Genomic DNA, 22,172 nt, shown 5'->3' with positions numbered 1-22,172 from the left:
GGAAAAAGTCAGTTGGGATCATACCTGGAGTCGAGCAAGAGGAAGAACCTGGATGGGAGCACAAGTGGAATCTGGCACTGGGCGGAAATCCACAGGGGAGTAAGGCCAGAGTGCAGAACGGGGGAAAACCCAAGCAGGACAGCACACAGAGCCTGGCACAGAGAGGGAAGCACCTAGGCAGGATTGTGTGCAGATCCCAACACAGAGGGGAAAATCCAGGCACAATCACTCATGGAGAATGGCACAGGGGAAACCACCCAAAGGAATCATGCTCATAGCCCAGGACAGGGGGTAAACCCAGGCAGGACCATGCCCAGAATCCAGCACAGAGGAAAACCAGGATGGGATCAAAGACAGAATGCAGAATGGGAGAAAACCCAAGTGGGATTGCATGGAGGGTGCAGCACAGGGAGCGGGCCGTGGAGACCCAGGCAAGAACATGGACATAGTCAACACAAGGAAAAACCTGGAGAGAATCGCGCATGGCTTCTAATATGCAGGATGACATGGGGGGGATCATGCATGGAATGCAATGATGGGACAACACAGTGAAGCTTGCCTGTGGAATTCACTGTGTGGGACAGTGCAAGGAGGCTCTCACGTGGAATCCAAGATTCAGGAGAATGCGGAGAGTATCGCTTGCAAAATTCAATGCATGGGACAATGCAGAGAGGATTGCACATGGAATTCAATGCACAGGACAATGTGGAGAAGATCGGACGCAGCCTCCCATACACGAGACAAACCAGAGACAGTTGTGCAAAACCTCCAATATGTGAGGAAAGGCAGAAAGGATAGTGTGTGGCATCCAGTATGCCAGAGAACATGGAGAAGGGCGCATAGAGCCTCCAATATGCCAGAAAAGGGAGAGGGTTGCATACAAAATTCAATGCATGGGGCGATATGAAGAGGATTGTGCATGGAAGAGAAGATGCAGGACAATCCAAAGAGGATCAAATGTGTGGAAACAAATGCATATATGGGACAACCCTGAGAGGCATGCACACAGCATCCAATTCACAGGACAATGTCGAGAGGCACATGCAGTACCCACTAAGCTGGAGAATGTGGTAAGGCAGAAGTGCAGCCTCCAATATGAGGGTCAACACAGAGAGCCAGGCATGTGGCTTCCAATACATTGGACAACACGGAGAGGTGTGTGTCTAATAAGTGGGACAACCTGAAGAGGCTCACATATGGCACCAAATACACAAGACAACCATGAGAGGCACACTCAAGGCCTCCAATATGCAAGACAACCCAAAGAGGCTCATATATGGCGCCAATAAACATGACAATGTGGAGAGACTCACAAGTGGCCCCAAAGACATGGGACAACACCAAACAAGACTCACAAACAGGAACTCGCAGAAACTCTCCCAACACCATTTGCTTCTTCTCTTTCTGCCGGGGCCCAAGAAATTCTGGGTCACCTCTTGTCCCATGCTTGCCAGTGACCTTGAGAGATAAAAAGGCATAATTACTGCTCTTTATTTTTGCCACAAGCTTTGTTCAGTGGCGGGTAGGTCTTCTGTAAGTATAAGGAGACAGTTCTCCACCTATTGGACCTGATTTGTCTGTTCCCTGTTCTGCTATCACAAACCCTTAAACCACTCTTCAAAACTAGCACTGCTGCAGATGTACAATAGAACAGCAGTTTACCCACAGGTCATTTCTCCTAACACACATTTCCAACTACATTTCCAGAGCAATCCAAGGTGCCAGACCAGACCTCCCCTGGGCTTCCCCTCATATGCTTCTGAAACACTGAGGGTATGTGAAGGTGTTCAGAGTCCTAGGAGGAGCAGCCAGGGCAGAACAAGGCCAGGAACTGCCAGGATAAAAGGGGTATTGAAGTCAAGGTGTGGGAGAGCTGAGCAAGATAATGCAAGGCAAGGGAGGGGTTCAAGGGCAAGGTAGGTAGAGTGGTGGGTTTGCAAAGAAAGATGAGTGAAGTAGGCAAGGCAAAAGGAGGCCTAGAAGAAGTAAAAGCAAGGTGACAAGTGGAAAAATGGGTAGGAAATTCAAGTGGGTGGTGGGTGAGCAAGTCAGTGCAAGGCAAGGGTGTGGTAGGAAGAGCAAGGGAAGGGCAGAGATGGGTCAGAAAGTCAAAGGAAGAGCTAGTCAAGAAGGGCAAGGAAATGCAAAGGAGATAAAGGCCTGGCAATGCAAGGCAGGGGAAGAAAGCAGTAGGCAGGTCAAAGGGGAGGACAGGAATGACGAGAGAGGTAATGCAAGACAAGGGAGGGTTAGCATGGTAATGCAAGGAAACCTTGCCTGGGGAACAGAGGCAGATTCCCAGCCAAGAATAGAAATCCAAGGACTCACTCAATAAGCTGTCTCTCAAGGGACTTCTCTAAGGGAACATCCACAGCTGTGTGGAGAAAAACCTTAACAAGGGCCTCATGCATTTCACAGCCAGCGCTCTGGCCTCAGCTAAGGTTGTGGGGATCCTCAAGAAAACAAGGAAATCAACACGTAGGAAGGTGATCAAAGGCATGCCTACCTCTCTCCCTGAAAGACAAATTGACCCATTTTCTGAAACTCAAATTGACCCACTTTGCTCAGTGTGTGCAGCCCCAAGGCCGGCATCTGGAGGGCGGCTTTGGGGAAGAAGCTGAGGGCATGGAGCCCCAAGCTCATGGCTCCTTTTCCTGGGGCACGCATCACTTTGCCCATTCAATTCATTCCACACTTCAAAGGGATATTGGATCAGTCTCCCACAGCATGTGGGAATCATCGTGATGTGGAAGAGTTGGGAAAATCCATGAGCTTCAGGCAAACCTGAATCATCCTGGTGTGGAAATGAGTGCACACCGTGCCCTGGACTCAGGCATTCCGGGGATACCAGAGCACATAGGCTCTTGACTCCAAAATTTCTGCCTTTGTCAGGGGCATTTCCAGACCTTCTAGGAGCGGTCCCACCTTGTACGTCCATGTAATCCTGTGCTGCTGCTGCAGCTTTCCAAAAGGCATTGCCTTTTGCTGTCTGCTCAGGGGCCCATGGGACGCAGGGAAACCCAGGATAATGGAGGTTGGGAGAGACCACTGGAAGTCCTCTGCTCCTGCTCTGAGAAGAACAAACTTCCCAGTTGCCTCCAGAAGCTGTGGGCCTCGTCCCATTGTCCTCTGAACACTGCCACTGTCAGACAGGTCGCTGTCTCCTGGGCAGCACTTCCAGGGATGCCCTGCACCCCCACGAGGCTACCAGGAGATGGAAAGGGCTCCTACAGCTGAGCCTCCCAGGTCCGTGAAGAGGAGGGCCACCAGGAGATGACACTGAGGCTGCCTGCAGCCTCAGGCTGGTGAGCACATGCCATGGCAGCCTGGAGAGCACAGAGCTGGGTGTGTGCAGGGAATGCCACCTGCTCTGCATTGCACTCTCTGGCCAGTGACAAGGAGCTCCTTTGGGGAAGAGTGGCTGGAAAGCTGAGAGAAAGACTGACCCAGGAGAGCTCTCACGCTGAGTGCTCTGGGGAGCTTCCACCCCTAATCCTGAGAGTTCCTTCCCGTCCACGTCCAGATGTCAGCCCATAAGCCTGGGATCAGATCACCCCATGCATGGTGGCCTTTCCTTGGCGCTCCAGAGGCCACATCTGGGTTGGTGTCCCCATTAGGTGTCCCTGGGGACAAGGGAGGGGGTGGTGATCTCTTAAGGAGTGGGACACTGCCTGAGGACCAGGCAGAACAAAAGGGCTGCAGCACCTGACACATTGGCGGAGGCCGTGGGCACTGCACTTGTGCAACCTGGTGGAGATGAGCAAGGCTTGGAGGGGGCCTGGAGCTGCTGTCTCCATCACCTCCTGCAGGTTCTGGAGGGAATGAAACCAGACTGTCCTGAGAGAGTCAAAGGGCACTGTCAAAGGGCAAGAGGCAGCAAGCACAAGTTGCAAGAAAGGAAACCCCAGGGCTCCCTGGGGGAAGACAAGGGACAGGCCTGGGAGAGCTGCACAAGGGATAGTGACACCTTTCTTAAGCTGTGTCAGTGCTTAGAAGTCAGCAGGACTAGGCCCAGATCCTGCAGAGGAAGAAGGGCAGTTTGATCTGCCCAGAGCAGTTGATAGGAGCACAAGACCTCCAGAGCTCCATCCAGACCTTCTGGGGTTGATCTGGGGTACTCTGAGTCACTTCTGCGCGTGAGCAGCCACCAAAAGGCCATGCCTTGGGAGACAGCAAATGCAGGAGATTGCAGAGAAGCAGCAGGTGATCCAAGAATGTAGAGAGCAGGTGGGGAAATGGCCTTCATGGCAGCAGAACATTGAGGAAATGAGCTCTGATATCCCTTGGGCACCTGAGTCTGTGGCACCCAGTCCACTGAAGTCCACACTGGGTGACTCAGGTTTGCCTGGAGCTCAGGGATTTTCCCAGCTCTTCCACATCATGATGACACCCACGTGCTCTGGGAGACTGATCCAGTGTCCCTTTGAAATGTAAAGTGCATGGAATGGGAAACCCCATCCCCGACCCAGAAAAAGAGAGCCACGGCCTTTGGGCTCCCTGACCTCAGCCTTTCCCCAAAGCCACCATCCAGGTCTCTGGCCTCTGGGTTGAGCACGCTGAGCAAATCAGGTCAGTGAGGCTGTGGGTCTCTTGCAGGGAAAAACGTGGCATCTCCTTGATCACAAATCCAGGCTGTGGCACAGCCTTTGGCCTGTAAGCAAGTTCCCCATAGCTGTCACTCAGGCCTGCAGGGAACATCCTTCCAGCTGAACATGGACTTTCCTTGCCACTGAGCTTTGCCACCTCCCTGCAGAGTTGGGCCTCTTCCCCACTATGGGGTTGTGCAGGGTTGGGTTTCTGCCTCAACTGACCCACGGTCTTCTGTATGTCTGTGATGAGCTGTGGAAGAAAAGCCTCTCAGCATTAGCCTGAGGGCGCGCACTGAAAGCACCTGGGAGCTGACCTGAGGTGTCTCTGCATGGCTGGATTTAACTGTAACTGGAGCCAAATTAACCATCAAAAAGAACAAGTGACCAAAGCAGTACACACTACACAATTTCACTTCAACTCACCATCTACACCAGCCTGGGACCCCCAAGTCAAGTGGTCTTAGGAAGCTGGGATACACAGGAATCATTTCCAAGTCTGGTGGTTTGAAACTGGTGAAAAATGACTGAGATGAAAGAGGCAGGGACCTCATCAGCAGTGAGACTTCAGCAGGTTGCCCCTCCCAGGAGTTGGGATGTTTCACAAACAAGGAATGTTTGTGGCCCCACAGGGCTCTGGGACACAGCATAAAAGGCTGCGCTGCTCCAGGCTCTGCACACTCGTCTCCGGCCTCCCTTTCCTCGAGGAACGAGGTAAGCCTGAGCCCACTCCATCCCTCCCTGTGGGCTCAGCTGCTGTCATGGAGGCTGCCCAGGTTGATCCTTGGGCTGCCTCAGCTTGACCCTGCCACAGAAGTGTTGCAGGGCCGTCAGCCTTTCCATGCTGCTGGCTGGGGACAGCTGGGAAGAGGGGGCTTTGTTCCAGCAGGAGGGGATCCATGGGGCTCAGCCTCAGGGGGATGTGCCCAGCCCAGTTTGCACCTGCCGTGGCATAAGGAAATGTCCCAGGGCATGCCCGGCCATCTCTAACACAGCCGTGTCTGTTGTGCAGATGGGCTGTGAGCAGTCTTTCCACAGGGCCTTAAAGCCACTGTGCTGGGTCCTGTTCCTGAACTGGGGCGGCCTTCCCGTGCCGTGCCACTCGGGGGGCAGCAGCAGGGTCGTGGGAGCTGTAGGCACAGAGTGTGTCTTGAAGAGCACATGTGTCCCCGGAGAGAGGTAAGGGACAGAGAGACAGACTGACTGATGCTGAGGGGCTGCTTGGTGCTGCCTGCTCTGTGTTGCAGCTTTGCCTCCTGCACCGAGAGATGTCCTGCTGCAGACCCTGTCCGCCACGGCCCTGCGGCCCCTGTGGCCCAACGCCCCTTGCAAGCAGCTGCAGTGAGCCCTGCCTCGCCCGCTGCGCTGACTCCACGGTGTACATCGAGCCTTCGCCGGTGGTGGTGACCCTGCCGGGCCCCATCCTCACCTCTTTCCCTCAGAGCACAGCCGTGGGATCCTCTCTCTCAGCTGCTGTGGGCAGCTCCCTCAGCTCCTCGGGGGTTCCCATCTCTTCTGGGGGCTCCCTTGGCCTGGGCGGGTCAGGCCTGTGTCTGCCTTTCTCCCGCTGTGGTCAGATCTGCTGAAGCCCGCGCATCATCGCCTTTGTCCCTGCCTAAGGGGCCCATCTCTTTCCCTCCCTGAGCCCCGCACACGTGTTCCTTGGTCTCTGTTCCGTGCCGCTGCTTTTGCTCCTTCTCATTAAAGCCTTTGTGCAGCAATGTTGGAGAGTCCTGGTCGTTTGTTCTCCTCCTGCCTCAGCTTCCACCTGCTCTGCCAGGGTGAGCACTGGCTGCTCTCCTGAGCTTACCAGCAGCTCCACAAAGAACTGCCAGAAATTACACCAGAGTGCCAATGCCTCACTCCCTGAGCTTGAGTCTGGAACCTGGAGATGCCGGCCCTGGCGGGCCACATGCCAATCTCTTCCTTGTGAGAGTTAGATATTTTGAGTCCCTTTGCAGTCCTGTCAAAGCTTCTTCACAAAAGCACAGCAAAATCACTCTTTTCTCTTCTATTGGTGATGTTGGGATGGGTCAGGGGGATGAGTACAGGATTGTGGGCTGGAAAGGAGGAAAGCACTTCTTTTCATGGCTGGATGTGGGCACTGTGGCTTCAACAAATTTTGATGGCAAAGTTCACTCTGTAACTCACTCGCTGATGAAGCATAAATAGAGTATTGAATAGAAATGAATGTTTAATGTTTTATAGAGAGACACTGCCTTAAGAAGTTTATGATATGCAAAGGATATGGCTCCAAAATTAAAAGGGTGCAAAAGGATTTAGCAGCATTTGATCCACAGTCACAGCAAGGACTTAATTACAAATTCACAGGCAAGATTCATACAATATCATTCTCTCTCTCTCTCTTGTCACACACACGTACACACAGACACACACCCACCCACACACAGACACACAGAGTCCCCTAGAGAATTCTCGTTTAATTTCTGTTTAGATTGCTTGGATTTTGTTTGGTTTTGTTGTTGCCAGTTTTTCCTTGTTGTGCCTGAAGTGTCCTGCATGTAGTAGAGTGCACATCACCATGGAGCTTTGTTGTGCTTTCCTTTCACATGAAACGTGGCTTTGCTGATCCCCTTGCCAGTGATTTTGGAGAATGTCCAGCAGTCATTTGTAACCAGAGTCTTGGGCTGAAGTGCCTGGGCATCAATGTCGTGGCCCAGGGTTTGTGATGAGCAGGGCAGGGAGGGCTGGAGCAGGTAGTTGTGGCCGAGTGGTGAAGGCGATGGACTAGAAATCCATTGGGGTTTCCCCGCGCAGGTTCGAATCCTGCCAACTACGGGGCACACGCCCCTTTTGGGCTGTGGCTGCAAGGGACGAGCTGCTGGCACCTTGCCTGGCCTCTGAAGGGCCTTCTTCAGGCCAAGCAAAGCCCGAGGAGCCCATGTCAGGGCAGGGGACAAAAGCCACCTCTGTGCCCTGCAGCCAAGCCACTTGGCGTTGGCGGGGGGAAGCACTGCAAGGGAAAGGAATCAGAGACCTGGACAGCAGCCATGAAGAAGGAAAGGGGAAATGCAGGCGGCACCTGGAGCTGAGCATTTCATCCCCTCGCACTAGCACCAAGTGGGAAAGGCAAGGACCAGCAGCTTGACAACCAAAAAGGCACAAAGTGCCTGGAACTCTGAGCTTTTACTTCAGAGTAACCATGAGCAGCATCCAGCTGAGGCACCACAGAACGTGCACAGCTCCACGAGGGGAATCCTTTCTGTTGGCAATTCCAAGCAAAGGCCACCCGTGTCCCTCGTTGGCCATCAAAGAACTGACCTGTCGGGCAGGTGCAGTCCCGCAGCGTGCCGGGAGCGGAGCTGGATTTGTGGGCAGGGCTGCAGAGGTCAGGATGTGGCTGGATTTCAGGTGCCCTCATGTGTAGGGGGGCCCAAGGCTGCCGGCTGCCTCCGGGGGTGCCTTGAGCACGTGCAGCGGCAGCGCGGGTGGTCAAAGGGCCAGTGTCTGTGCAGGGCTGTGTGCCGGCGGTGTGGGAGAAGGGCAAGGCCAGGCCCTGGAGGTGTGGAGCGCACGGCCAAGGGAGATGAATCAGTCAGGGAGTCTGTTTTGTGGGGAGGGGGAGGCTGAGCAGAGAGGAAGGGAGGCAGTGAGGGCCAGCAGTGGCCAGCAGCACCAGGCTGCAGTGAGGGCAATGGCAGCCAGGCCTCAGGAGGAGCAGAGTGGCGCAGCGGGAGCGTGCTGGGCCCATAACCCAGAGGTCGATGGATCGAAACCATCCTCTGCTAAGGCACTTTTGTCACCAACGCTGCCTCGCCCAACAGCTTTTACCCTGCTTGGCTCTAGTGGCCATAGCCCTCCTCTTCCCTCTGCCCCTCCTATTGCTGCTGCCACCACATCTCTGAACCCTCTGTGAAGCTTGTGGCACCACCAGCGCTGTTGCTGGAGCACGTGAACATTCCAGAAGGCACTCCATCCTGCAGAGCAGCCATGGCACTGAAGAGGTGTCCTGAAAGGCCTGGGGCCCATGCAGGATTCCCCGGTGAAACAGGACTTGTGTTCTAGAACTGGCGTGTCTCCATTATGAGTACCCAGCGGTGTGAGTTTGCCAAGCCCACGTGTCAGAGCCAGAGGAGCGCAGGCACATGCCAGGAGCTGGAGCCAGGCTGTGTGCAGGGGGCTGGAAGGAAGGGGCAGCCAGTGTGAGAGGTGCAGGAGCAGGAGCCAGGCCAGGGTGTGTGGTGGCAGGGCAGGAGGCCGTGCCCGTGCTCCCCTCAGCCGGGCCTCCTGCCCAGGACTCCGGGCACCTCCCAGCCCTGCAGGCACAGACCGGCTTTGAGCCAGGTGGGCCTTGGCAAAAGCCAACTGCGGGGGCGGCTCTGCATCCTGCAGAGACTCCTAGAGAGTGGTGAGCCACTGGGGCCAGGTGTGCAGAGAACTTGGTGATTCTCCACACCTGGGCATCATGCTGGGCTTGCAATGGGGCTCAGGCACTGTGCCGCCTGCTCCTTGCTTTGTCTCCCTCCCTGCTGTGAGCAGGCATTTGGACTTGAGTCCTCCTGGGACACCTTGCACTCAAGTTCCTTGCAAGAAGGAAGAGCTCCCAGAGAGGGCTCTGCCCTCCTGGCTCTGCACCATAGGCAGTGAGTGAAGCTCTTCCTCACAAGAACTGGAGCTCAGTTGTTGCTCAGTCCTTGGTGTGTCTCCTGTCCTTTACCCTTGCACCTGCAGCCCCTTTCCTGGGTTCCCCAAAGTGTCTTTCTTCACCTCTTGTAGAGGTGGGGCAATGTTTCCCTCTCCTTAGTCCTTAGTGAGCTGGACTGGCATGGGCTGGAGAAGAGAAGGCATGGGGGCTTCTGCTATGTGAAGGCGACTTCCCAAGGCCTGCCCTGAGTCAGAAGAGCTTGTTGCCATTTGGGAAAGACAAGACTGAGCAAGGTTTTGAGCGTGGCACTTGTAAGAGAGGCCATGCCAGGCTTGCAGAAGGAGCTGCGCTGCTGCCCTGAAGGATGGTGTGCTTAGAGTGCCTGGAGGCCTTGCAGGAAGGCTGCACTTGGTGATAGATGTCCAAGGCAATGGAGAGACAGGCAGCCTCAGCTGGGGCCATAAAGCTGAGTGAGGCTGGGCACAGGGGCCAGAGGTGACCTGTGCAGAAGGTCCCATGGTGTAATGGTGAGCACTCTGGACTCTGAATCCAGTGATCTGAGTTCAAATCTCAGTGGGACCTCAGCCCTTTTGTTCCCTCACGCTTTCCCTCAGCATGCTTACACCCTCACAGCTCTACTCTGCTGCTGGTGCACTTGTGGAGTGCTCTCTGATGAATCACACAGAGCTGAGCTGGAGACCACGCACTGGAAATGGCTCCGGCACAGGAGGCTGCTCTGGCACTGTTGGCTGCTATGTCAGATGCAAAAACAGAGACTGGGAACACGCTCTGGGCAGCTGTTTCCAGCTTGGAGCCTTCCCACAGTGACAGCAGGTTCCTCTGGGTGGCATTCCTTGTATGCCCACTGCTGTCCACTGCCCATTCTTGCTCCTGTCCTCTGTAGCTTCTTTTCCTATTTAATTTGCCAATTTCTTTCTCTTGCTCTGCAATCACTTCAAGGAGCTGTACCAACCTAGGACAGTGTCCTCACCATGAGGGTTAAATGTGTTGCCATGGTAGAGGGAAGGATCTTCCTTGCAGAGCAGGTGGAAGCTGAGGCAGGAGGAGAACAAACGACCAGGACTCTCCAACATTGCTGCACAAAGGCTTTAATGAGAAGGAGCAAAAGCAGCGGCACGGAACAGAGACCAAGGAACACGTGTGCGGGGCTCAGGGAGGGAAAGAGATGGGCCCCTTAGGCAGGGACAAAGGCGATGATGCGCGGGCTTCAGCAGATCTGACCACAGCGGGAGAAAGGCAGACACAGGCCTGACCCGCCCAGGCCAAGGGAGCCCCCAGAAGAGATGGGAACCCCCGAGGAGCTGAGGGAGCTGCCCACAGCAGCTGAGAGAGAGGATCCCACGGCTGTGCTCTGAGGGAAAGAGGTGAGGATGGGGCCCGGCAGGGTCACCACCACCGGCGAAGGCTCGATGTACACCGTGGAGTCAGCGCAGCGGGCGAGGCAGGGCTCACTGCAGCTGCTTGCAAGGGGCGTTGGGCCACAGGGGCCGCAGGGCCGTGGCGGACAGGGTCTGCAGCAGGACATCTCTCGGTGCAGGAGGCAAAGCTGCAACACAGAGCAGGCAGGCACCAAGCAGCCCCTCAGCATCAGTCAGTCTGTCTCTCTGTCCCTCAGCTCTCTCTGGGGACACATGTGCTCTTCAAGACACACTCTGTGCCTACAGCTCCCACGACCCTGCTGCTGCCCCCCGAGTGGCACGGCACGGGAAGGCCGCCCCAGTTCAGGAATAGGACCCAGCACAGTGGCTTTAAGGCCCTGTGGAAAGACTGCTCACAGCCCATCTGCACAACAGACACGGCTCTGTTAGAGACGGCCGGGCATGCCCTGGGACATTTCCTTACGCCACGGCAGGTGCAAACTGGGCTGGGCACATCCCCCTGAGGCTGAGCCCCATGGATCCCCTCCTGCTGGAACAAAGCCCCCTCTTCCCAGCCAGCAGCATGGAAAGGCTGACGGCCCTGCAACACTTCTGTGGCAGGGCCAAGCTGAGGCAGCCCAAGGATCAACCTGGGCAGCCTCCATGACAGCAGCTGAGCCCACAGGGAGGGATGGAGCGGGCTCAGGCTTACCTCGTTCCTCGAGGAAAGGGAGGCCAGCGACGAGTGTGCAGAGCCTGGAGCAGCGCAGCCTTTTATGCTGTGTCCCAGAGCCCTGTGGGGCCACAAACATTCCTTGTTTGTGAAACATCCCCATCCCAACTCCTGGGAGGGGCAACCTGCTGAGGCCTTGCTGCTGATGCGGTCCCTGCCTCTTTCATCTCATATGTTGGTCTCCTACTTCATACAACCCAGAATCATGCAATGACTCTTAGAACCACATGGGGATGGAATGCACCTTCAAATCATCTAGCTCGAGACCCCTGAAATGGCTCCTACAGCTTCTCTGGACAACCTGTTCAATTGTCTCGCCTTTCTCAGAGGAAAAGTTGCCATCCCAATATCTAATCAAAATACACCTGCTTTCATTTTTGAACCAGTAGCCCTTGTCCCTGCCTACTTTAAGTTCCTGCCAGGACCAGGCCCAAGTGAGTGGGCTATGTCCCAATGTCAGAACAATTCATCTGTGTCCCAGAAGCACAAGGCCAATTAGCTCAGAGGTCTGAGCCTGGACTGGAGGAAGACTGGAGGTGGGTTTGTGTCACACAGAGTTCCTTTGTCACATTGTCCTTTTCATGGGGACTGCAGTCGCCCATCACGGTGGAATTTACCTACGAGAAACACCTTGAGTGAGCCCTCAAGTGCTTTTGGTGCAGGTGCACCAGCCAGCCCAGAGAGACATTTCTCCCCAGGGGTCACTTTCACAAAGAGCAGATGGTGGGTAAATTCAGGCAGAAGGTCAAGGCTGCACAGTCCTGTAGAGAAGAAGAGATGCACCTCTGCAGGGCTGTGGCGAAACTCAGAGGTAAAGCAGGATCCATGTGGGCTGGAGGGAAGCTCCTCATTGAGAGGAGTGAGGACCACAAGGGCCTCGCTTTCTGTTCTCTCTCATCATTCTCTGCTGCAACCTGTGTTCTCTGCCCATGAGCCTGGCAAACAGAGGCAGATTCCCAAGCAAGAGGAGAAACCCAAGGACTCACTCAATAAGCTGTCTCTCAAGGGACTTCTCTAAGGGAACCTCCACAGCTGTGTGGAGAAAAACCTTAACAAGGGCCTCATGCATTTCACAACCAGCGCTCTGGCCTCAGCTAAGGTTGTGGGGATCCTCAAGAAAACAAGGAAATCAACACGTAGGAAGGTGATCAAAGGCATGCCTACCTCTCTGCCTGAAAGACAAATTGACCCATTTTCTGAAACTCAAATTGACCCACTTTGCTCAGTGTGTGCAGCCCCAAGGCCGGCATCTGGAGGGCGGCTTTGGGGAAGAAGCTGAGGGCATGGAGCCCCAAGCTCATGGCTCCTTTTCCTGGGGCACGCATCACTTTGCCCATTCAATTCATTCCACACTTCAAAGGGATATTGGATCAGTCTCCCACAGCATGTGGGAATCATCGTGATGTGGAAGAGTTGGGAAAATCCATGAGCTTCAGGCAAACCTGAATCATCCTGGTGTGGAAATGAGTGCACACCGTGCCCTGGACTCAGGCATTCCGGGGATACCAGAGCACATAGGCTCTTGACTCCAAAATTTCTGCCTTTGTCAGGGGCATTTCCAGACCTTCTAGGAGCGGTCCCACCTTGTACGTCCATGTAATCCTGTGCTGCTGCTGCAGCTTTCCAAAAGGCATTGCCTTTTGCTGTCTGCTCACGGGCCCATGGGACGCAGGGAAACCCAGGATAATGGAGGTTGGGAGAGACCACTGGAAGTCCTCTGCTCCTGCTCTGAGAAGAACAAACTTCCCAGTTGCCTCCAGAAGCTGTGGGCCTCGTCCCATTGTCCTCTGAACACTGCCACTGTCAGACAGGTCGCTGTCTCCTGGGCAGCACTTCCAGGGATGCCCTGCACCCCCACGAGGCTACCAGGAGATGGAAAGGGCTCCTACAGCTGAGCCTCCCAGGTCCGTGAAGAGGAGGGCCACCAGGAGATGACACTGAGGCTGCCTGCAGCCTCAGGCTGGTGAGCACATGCCATGGCAGCCTGGAGAGCACAGAGCTGGGTGTGTGCAGGGAATGCCACCTGCTCTGCATTGCACTCTCTGGCCAGTGACAAGGAGCTCCTTTGGGGAAGAGTGGCTGGAAAGCTGAGAGAAAGTCTGACCCAGGAGAGCTCTCACGCTGAGTGCTCTGGGGAGCTTCCACCCCTAATCCTGAGAGTTCCTTCCCGTCCACGTCCAGATGTCAGCCCATAAGCCTGGGATCAGATCACCCCATGCATGGTGGCCTTTCCTTGGCGCTGCAGAGGCCACATCTGGGTGGGTGTCCCCATTAGGTGTCCCTGGGGACAAGGGAGGGGGTGGTGATCTCTTAAGGAGTGGGACACTGCCTGAGGACCAGGCAGAACAAAAGGGCTGCAGCACCTGACACATTGGCGGAGGCCGTGGGCACTGCACTTGTGCAACCTGGTGGAGATGAGCAAGGCTTGGAGGGGGCCTGGAGCTGCTGTCTCCATCACCTCCTGCAGGTTCTGGAGGGAATGAAACCAGACTGTCCTGAGAGAGTCAAAGGGCACTGTCAAAGGGCAAGAGGCAGCAAGCACAAGTTGCAAGAAAGGAAACCCCAGGGCTCCCTGGGGGAAGACAAGGGACAGGCCTGGGAGAGTTGCACAAGGAATAGTGACACCTTTCTTAAGCTGTGTCAGTGCTTAGAATTCAGCAGGACAAGGCCCTGAGCCTGCAGAGGAAGAAGGGCAGTTTGATCTGCCCAGAGCAGTTGATAGGAGCACAAGACCTCCAGAGCTCCATCCAGACCTTCTGGCGTTGATCTGGGGTACTCTGAGTCACTTCTGCCCGTGAGCAGCCACCAAAAGGCCATGCCTTGGGAGACAGCAAATGCAGGAGATTGCAGAGAAGCAGCAGGTGATCCAAGAATGTAGAGAGCAGGTGGGGAAATGGCCTTCATGGCAGCAGAACATTGAGGAAATGAGCTCTGATATCCCTTGGGCACCTGAGTCTGTGGCACCCAGTCCACTGAAGTCCACACTGGGTGACTCAGGTTTGCCTGGAGCTCAGGGATTTTCCCAGCTCTTCCACATCATGATGACACCCACGTGCTCTGCGAGACTGATCCAGTGTCCCTTTGAAATGTAAAGTGCATGGAATGGGAAACCCCATCCCTGACCCAGAAAAAGAGAGCCATGGCCTTTGGGCTCCCTGACCTCAGCCTTTCCCCAAAGCCACCATCCAGGTCTCTGGCCTCTGGGTTGAGCACGCTGAGCAAATCAGGTCAGTGAGGCTGTGGGTCTCTTGCAGGGAAAAACGTGGCATCTCCTTGATCACAAATCCAGGCTGTGGCACAGCCTTTGGCCTGTAAGCAAGTTCCCCATAGCTGTCACTCAGGCCTGCAGGGGACATCCTTCCAGCTGAACATGGACTTTCCTTGCCACTGAGCTTTGCCACCTCCCTGCAGAGTTGGGCCTCTTCCCCACTATGGGGTTGTGCAGGGTTGGGTTTCTGCCTCAACTGACCCACAGTCTTCTGTATGTCTGTGATGAGCTGTGGAAGAAAAGCCTCTCAGCACTAGCCTGAGGGCGCACACTGAAAGCACCTGGGAGCTGACCTGAGGTGTCTCTGCAGGGCTGGATTTAACTGTAACTGGAGCCAAATTAACCATCAAAAAGAACAAGTGACCAAAGCAGTACACACTACACAATTTCACTTCAACTCACCATCTACACCGGCCTGGGACCTCCAAGTCAAGTGGTCTTAGGAAGCTGGGATACACAGGAATCATTTCCAAGTCTGGTGGTTAGAAACTGGTGAAAAATGGCTGAGATGAAAGAGGCAGGGACCTCATCAGCAGCAAGGCCTCAGCAGGTTGCCCCTCCCAGGAGTTGGGATGTTTCACAAACAAGGAATGTTTGTGGCCCCACAGGGCTCTGGGACACAGCATAAAAGGCTGCGCTGCTCCAGGCTCTGCACACTCGTCTCCGGCCTCCCTTTCCTCGAGGAACGAGGTAAGCCTGAGCCCGCTCCATCCCTCCCTGTGGGCTCAGCTGCTGTCATGGAGGCTGCCCAGGTTGATCCTTGGGCTGCCTCAGCTTGGCCCTGCCACAGAAGTGTTGCAGGGCCGTCAGCCTTTCCATGCTGCTGGCTGGGGGCAGCTGGGAAGAGGGGGCTTTGTTCCAGCAGGAGGGGATCCATGGGGCTCAGCCTCAGGGGGATGTGCCCAGCCCAGTTTGCACCTGCCGTGGCATAAGGAAATGTCCCAGGGCATGCCCGGCCGTCTCTAACAGAGCCGTGTGTGTTGTGCAGATGGGCTGTGAGCAGTCTTTCCACAGGGCCTTAAAGCCACTGTGCTGGGTCCTATTCCTGAACTGGGGCGGCCTTCCCGTGCCGTGCCACTCGCGGGGGCAGCAGCAGGGTCGTGGGAGCTGTAGGCACAGAGTGTGTCTTGAAGAGCACATGTGTCCCCGGAGAGAGCTGAGGGACAGAGAGACAGACTGACTGATGCTGAGGGGCTGCTTGGTGCTGCCTGCTCTGTGTTGCAGCTTTGCCTCCTGCACCGAGAGATGTCCTGCTGCAGACCCTGTCCGCCACGGCCCTGCGGCCCCTGTGGCCCAACGCCCCTTGCAAGCAGCTGCAGTGAGCCCTGCCTCGCCCGCTGCGCTGACTCCACGGTGTACATCGAGCCTTCACCGGTGGTGGTGACCCTGCCGGGCCCCATCCTCACCTCTTTCCCTCAGAGCACAGCCGTGGGATCCTCTCTCTCAGCTGCTGTGGGCAGCTCCCTCAGCTCCTCGGGGGTTCCCATCTCTTCTGGGGGCTCCCTTGGCCTGGGCGGGTCAGGCCTGTGTCTGCCTTTCTCCCGCTGTGGTCAGATCTGCTGAAGCCCGCGCATCATTGCCTTTGTCCCTGCCTAAGGGGCCCATCTCTTTCCCTCTCTGAGCCCCGCACACGTGTTCCTTGGTCTCTGTTCTGTGCCGCTGCTTTTGCTCCTTCTCATTAAAGCCTTTGTGCAGCAATGTTGGAGAGTCCTGGTCATTTGTTCTCCTCCTGCCTCAGCTTCCACCTGCTCTGCCAGGGTGAGCACTGGCTGCTCTCCTGAGCTTACCAGCAGCTCCACAAAGAACTGCCAGAAATTACACCAGAGTGCCAATGCCTCACTCCCTGAGCTTGAGTCTGGAACCTGGAGATGCCGGCCCTGGTGGGCCACATGCCAATCTCTTCCTTGTGAGAGTTAGATATTTTGAGTCCCTTTGCAGTCCTGTCAAAGCTTCTTCACAAAAGCATAGCAAAATCAAGCAAAATCAATCTTTTCTTTCCTATTGATGATGTTTGGATGGGTCAGTGGGATGAGTACAGGATTGTGGGCTGGAAAGGTGGAAAGCACTTCTTTTAATGGCTGGATGTGGGCACTGTGGCTTCAACAAATTTTGATGGCAAAGTTTACTCTGTAACTCACTCGCTGATGAAGCATAAATAGAGTATTGAATAGAAATGAATGTTTAATATTTTATATAGAGACACTGCCTTAAGAAGTTTAGGATATGCAAAGGATATGGCTCCAAAATTAAAAGGGTGCAAAAGGATTTAGCAGCATTTCATTCACAGTCACAGCAAGGACTTAATTACAAATTCACAGGCAAGATTCATACAATATCATTGTCTCTCTCTCTCACACACACGTACACACAGACACACACCCACCCACACACAGACACACAAAGTCCCCTAGAGAATTCTCATTTAATTTCTGTTTTGATTGCTTGGATTTTGTTTGGTTTTGTTGTTGCCAGTTTTTCCTTGTTGTGCCTGAAGTGTCCTGCATGTAGTAGAGTGCACATCACCATGGAGCTTTGTTGTGCTTTCCTTTCACATTAAACGTGGCTTTGCTGATCCCCTTGCCGGTGATTTTGGAGAATGTCCAGCAGTCATTTGTAACCAGAGTCTTGGGCTGAAGTGCCGGGGCGTCGGTGTCCTGGCCCAGGGTTTGTGATGAGCAGGGCAGGGAGGGCTGGAGCAGGTAGTTGTGGCCGAGTGGTGAAGGCGATGGACTAGAAATCCATTGGGGTTTCCCCGCGCAGGTTCGAATCCTGCCAACTACGGGGCACACGCCCCTTTTGGGCTGTGGCTGCAAGGGACGAGCTGCTGGCACCTTGCCTGGCCCCTGAAGGGCCTTCTTCAGACCAAGCAAAGCCTGAGGAGCCCATGTCAGGGCAGGGGACAAAAGCCACCTCTGTGCCCTGCAGCCAAGCCACTTGGTGTTGGCGGGGGGAAGCACTGCAAGGGAAAGGAATCAGAGACCTGGACAGCAGCCATGAAGAAGGAAAGGGGAAATGCAGGCGGCACCTGGAGCTGAGCATTTCATCCCCTCGCACTAGCACCAAGTGGGAAAGGCAAGGACCAGCAGCTTGACAACCAAAAAGGCACAAAGTGCCTGGAACTCTGAGCTTTTACTTCAGAGTAACCATGAGCAGCATCGAGCTGAGGCACCACAGAACGTGCACAGCTCCACGAGGGGAATCCTTTCTGTTGGCAATTCCAAGCAAAGGCCACCCGTGTCCCTCGTTGGCCATCAAAGAACTGACCTGTCGGGCAGGTGCAGTCCCGCAGCGTGCCGGGAGCGGAGCTGGATTTGTGGGCAGGGCTGCAGAGGTCAGGATGTGGCTGGATTTCAGGTGCCCTCATGTGTAGGGGGGCCCAAGGCTGCCGGCTGCCTCCGGGGCTGCCTTGAGCACGTGCAGCGGCAGAGCGGGTGGTCAAAGGGCCAGTGTCTGTGCAGGGCTGTGTGCCGGCGGTGTGGGAGAAGGGCAAGGCCAGGCCCTGGAGGTGTGGAGCGCACGGCCAAGGGAGGTGAATCAGTCAGGGAGTCTGTTTTGTGGGGAGAGGGAGGCTGAGCAGAGAGGAAGGGAGGCAGTGAGGGCCAGCAGTGGCCAGCAGCACCAGGCTGCAGTGAGGGCAATGGCAGCCAGGCCTCAGGAGGAGCAGAGTGGTGCAGCGGGAGCGTGCTGGGCCCATAACCCAGAGGTCGATGGATCGAAACCATCCTCTGCTAAGGCACTTCTGTCACCAACGCTGCCTCGCCCAACAGCTTTTACCCTGCTTGGCTCTAGTGGCCATAGCCCTCCTCTTCCCTCTGCCCCTCCTATTGCTGCTGCCACCACATCTCTGAATCCTCTGTGAAGCTTGTGGCACCACCAGCGCTGCTGCTGGAGCATGTGAACATTCCAGAAGGCACTCCATTCTGCAGAGCAGCCATGGCACTGAAGAGGTGTCCTGAAAGGCCTGGGGCCCATGCAGGATTCCCCGGTGAAACAGGACTTGTGTTCTAGAACTGGCGTGTCTCCATTATGAGTACCCAGCAGTGTGAGTTTGCCAAGCCCACGTGTCAGAGCCAGAGGAGCGCAGGCACATGCCAGGAGCTGGAGCCAGGCTGTGTGCAGGGGGCTGGAAGGAAGGGGCAGCCAGTGTGAGAGGTGCAGGAGCAGGAGCCAGGCCAGGGTGTGTGGTGGCAGGGCAGGAGGCCGTGCCCGTGCTCCCCTCAGCCGGGCCTCCTGCCCAGGACTCCGGGCACCTCCCAGCCCTGCAGGCACAGACCTGGCTTTGAGCCAGGTGGGCCTTGGCAAAAGCCAACTGCGGGGGCGGCTCTGCATCCTGCAGAGACTCCCAGAGAGTGGTGAGCCACTGGGGCCAGGTGTGCAGAGAACTTGGTGATTCTCCACACCTGGGCATCATGCTGGGCTTGCAATGGGGCTCAGGCACTGTGCCGCCTGCTCCTTGCTTTGTCTCCCTCCCTGCTGTGAGCAGGCATTTGGACTTGAGTCCTCCTGGGACACCTTGCACTCAAGTTCCTTGCAAGAAGGAAGAGCTCCCAGAGAGGGCTCTGCCCTCCTGGCTCTGCACCATAGGCAGTGAGTGAAGCTCTTCCTCACAAGAACTGGAGCTCAGTTGTTGCTCAGTCCTTGGTGTGTCTCCTGTCCTTTACCCTTGCACCTGCAGCCCCTTTCCTGGGTTCCCCAAAGTGTCTTTCTTCACCTCTTGTAGAGGTGGGGCAATGTTTCCCTCTCCTTAGTCCTTAGTGAGCTGGACTGGCATGGGCTGGAGAAGAGAAGGCATGGGGGCTTCTGCTATGTGAAGGCGACTTCCCAAGGCCTGCCCTGAGTCAGAAGAGCTTGTTGCCATTTGGGAAAGACAAGACTGAGCAAGGTTTTGAGCGTGGCACTTGTAAGAGAGGCCATGCCAGGCTTGCAGAAGGAGCTGCGCTGCTGCCCTGAAGGATGGCGTGCTTAGAGTGCCTGGAGGCCGTGCAGAAAGGCTGCACTTGGTGATAGATGTCCAAGGCAATGGAGAGACAGGCAGCCTCAGCTGGGGCCATAAAGCTGAGTGAGGCTGGGCACAGAGGCCAGAGGTGACCTGTGCAGAAGGTCCCATGGTGTAATGGTGAGCACTCTGGACTCTGAATCCAGTGATCTGAGTTCAAATCTCAGTGGGACCTCAGCCCTTTTGTTCCCTCACGCTTTCCCTCAGCATGCTTACACCCTCACAGCTCTACTCTGCTGCTGGTGCACTTGTGGAGTGCTCTCTGATGAATCACACAGAGCTGAGCTGGAGACCACGCACTGGAAATGGCTCCGGCACAGGAGGCTGCTCTGGCACTGTTGGCTGCTAGGTCAGATGCAAAAACGGAGACTAGGAACACGCTCTGGGCAGCTGTTTCCAGCTTGGAGCCTTCCCACAGTGACAGCAGGTTCCTCTGGGTGGCATTCCTTGTATGCCCACTGCTGTCCACTGCCCATTCTTGCTCCTGTCCTCTGTAGCTTCTTTTCCTATTTAATTTGCCAATTTCTTTCTCTTGCTCTGCAATCATTTCAAGGAGCTGTACCAACACTGGGGTGTTCCTCACCATGAGGGTTAAATGTGTTGCCATGGGAGAGGGAAGGATCTTCCTTGCAGAGCAGGTGGAAGCTGAGGCAGGAGGAGAACAAATGACCAGGACTCTCCAACATTGCTGCACAAAGGCTTTAATGAGAAGGAGCAAAAGCAGCAGCACGGAACAGAGACCAAGGAACACGTGTGCGGGGCTCAGGGAGGGAAAGAGATGGGCCCCTTAGGCAGGGACAAAGGCGATGATGCGCGGGCTTCAGCAGATCTGACCACAGCGGGAGAAAGGCAGACACAGGCCTGACCCGCCCAGGCCAAGGGAGCCCCCAGAAGAGATGGGAACCCCCGAGGAGCTGAGGGAGCTGCCCACAGCAGCTGAGAGAGAGGATCCCACGGCTGTGCTCTGAGGGAAAGAGGTGAGGATGGGGCCCGGCAGGGTCACCACCACCGGCGAAGGCTCGATGTACACCGTGGAGTCAGCGCAGCGGGCGAGGCAGGGCTCACTGCAGCTGCTTGCAAGGGGCGTTGGGCCACAGGGGCCGCAGGGCCGTGGCGGACAGGGTCTGCAGCAGGACATCTCTCGGTGCAGGAGGCAAAGCTGCAACACAGAGCAGGCGGCACCAAGCAGCCCCTCAGCATCAGTCAGTCTGTCTCTCTGTCCCTCAGCTCTCTCTGGGGACACATGTGCTCTTCAAGACACACTCTGTGCCTACAGCTCCCACGACCCTGCTGCTGCCCCCCAAGTGGCACGGCACGGGAAGGCCGCCCCAGTTCAGGAACAGGACCCAGCACAGTGGCTTTAAGGCCCTGTGGAAAGACTGCTCACAGCCCATCTGCACAACAGACACGGCTGTGTTAGAGACGGCCGGGCATGCCCTGGGACATTTCCTTACGCCACGGCAGGTGCAAACTGGGCTGGGCACATCCCCCTGAGGCTGAGCCCCATGGATCCCCTCCTGCTGGAACAAAGCCCCCTCTTCCCAGCCAGCAGCATGGAAAGGCTGACGGCCCTGCAACACTTCTGTGGCAGGGCCAAGCTGAGGCAGCCCAAGGATCAACCTGGGCAGCCTCCATGACAGCAGCTGAGCCCACAGGGAGGGATGGAGCGGGCTCAGGCTTACCTCGTTCCTCGAGGAAAGGGAGGCCGGAGACGAGTGTGCAGAGCCTGGAGCAGCGCAGCCTTTTATGCTGTGTCCCAGAGCCCTGTGGGGCCACAAACATTCCTTGTTTGTGAAACATCCCAACTCCTGGGAGGGGCAACCTGCTGAAGTCTCACTGCTGATGAGGTCCCTGCCTCTTTCATCTCAGCCATTTTTCACCAGTTTCTAACCACCAGACTTGGAAACGATTCCTGTGTATCCCAGCTTCCTAAGACCACTTGACTTGGGGGTCCCAGGCCGGTGTAGATGGTGAGTTGAAGTGAAATTGTGTAGTGTGTACTGCTTTGGTCACTTGTTCTTTTTGATGGTTAATTTGGCTCCAGTTACAGTTAAATCCAGCCATGCAGAGACACCTCAGGTCAGCTCCCAGGTGCTTTCAGTGCGCGCCCTCAAGCTAATGCTGAGAGGCTTTTCTTCCACAGCTCGTCACAGACATACAGAAGACTGTGGGTCAGTTGAGGCAGAAACCCAACCCTGCACAACCCCATAGTGGGGAAGAGGCCCAACTCTGCAGGGAGGTGGCAAAGCTCAGTGGCAAGGAAAGTCCATGTTCAGCTGGAAGGATGTCCCCTGCAGGCCTGAGTGACAGCTATGGGGAACTTGCTTACAGTCCACAGGCTGTGCCACAGCCTGGATTTGTGATCAAGGAGATGCCACGTTTTTCCCTGCAAGAGACCCACAGCCTCACTGACCTGATTTGCTCAGCGTGCTCAACCCAGAGGCCAGAGACCTGGATGGTGGCTTTGGGGAAAGGCTGAGGTCAGGGAGCCCAAAGGCCATGGCTCTCTTTTTCTGGGTCAGGGATGGGGTTTCCCATTCCATGCACTTTACATTTCAAAGGGACACTGGATCAGTCTCCCAGAGCACGTGGGTGTCATCATGA

The 22,172-nt window shown here is 55.7% G+C and overlaps 5 non-coding genes across 5 annotated transcripts; all 5 read left to right on the top strand.

Annotated features, from left to right (window-relative positions):
• Window positions 1-7,303: 7,303 nt before the first annotated feature.
• On the top strand, window positions 7,304-7,385 carry TRNAS-AGA (transfer RNA serine (anticodon AGA)). Its single transcript has one exon. It is a non-coding gene; the product is annotated as a tRNA-Ser (tRNA).
• Window positions 7,386-8,263: 878 nt separating this feature from the next.
• TRNAM-CAU (transfer RNA methionine (anticodon CAU)) lies at window positions 8,264-8,335 on the top strand. Its single transcript has one exon. It is a non-coding gene; the product is annotated as a tRNA-Met (tRNA).
• A 1,367-nt stretch (window positions 8,336-9,702) lies between these two features.
• TRNAQ-CUG (transfer RNA glutamine (anticodon CUG)) lies at window positions 9,703-9,774 on the top strand. The gene has a single exon. It is a non-coding gene; the product is annotated as a tRNA-Gln (tRNA).
• A 7,497-nt stretch (window positions 9,775-17,271) lies between these two features.
• TRNAS-AGA (transfer RNA serine (anticodon AGA)) lies at window positions 17,272-17,353 on the top strand. The gene has a single exon. It is a non-coding gene; the product is annotated as a tRNA-Ser (tRNA).
• A 2,318-nt stretch (window positions 17,354-19,671) lies between these two features.
• On the top strand, window positions 19,672-19,743 carry TRNAQ-CUG (transfer RNA glutamine (anticodon CUG)). The gene has a single exon. It is a non-coding gene; the product is annotated as a tRNA-Gln (tRNA).
• The last annotated feature ends 2,429 nt before the right edge of the window (window positions 19,744-22,172 follow it).

Source organism: Hirundo rustica, chromosome 10 (genome assembly GCF_015227805.2).
Source record: "Hirundo rustica isolate bHirRus1 chromosome 10, bHirRus1.pri.v3, whole genome shotgun sequence".
Classification (NCBI taxonomy): Eukaryota; Metazoa; Chordata; class Aves; order Passeriformes; family Hirundinidae; genus Hirundo; species Hirundo rustica.
The sequence above is the reverse complement of the archived record's forward strand: the minus strand, read 5'-3'. Positions and strand labels throughout refer to the sequence as shown.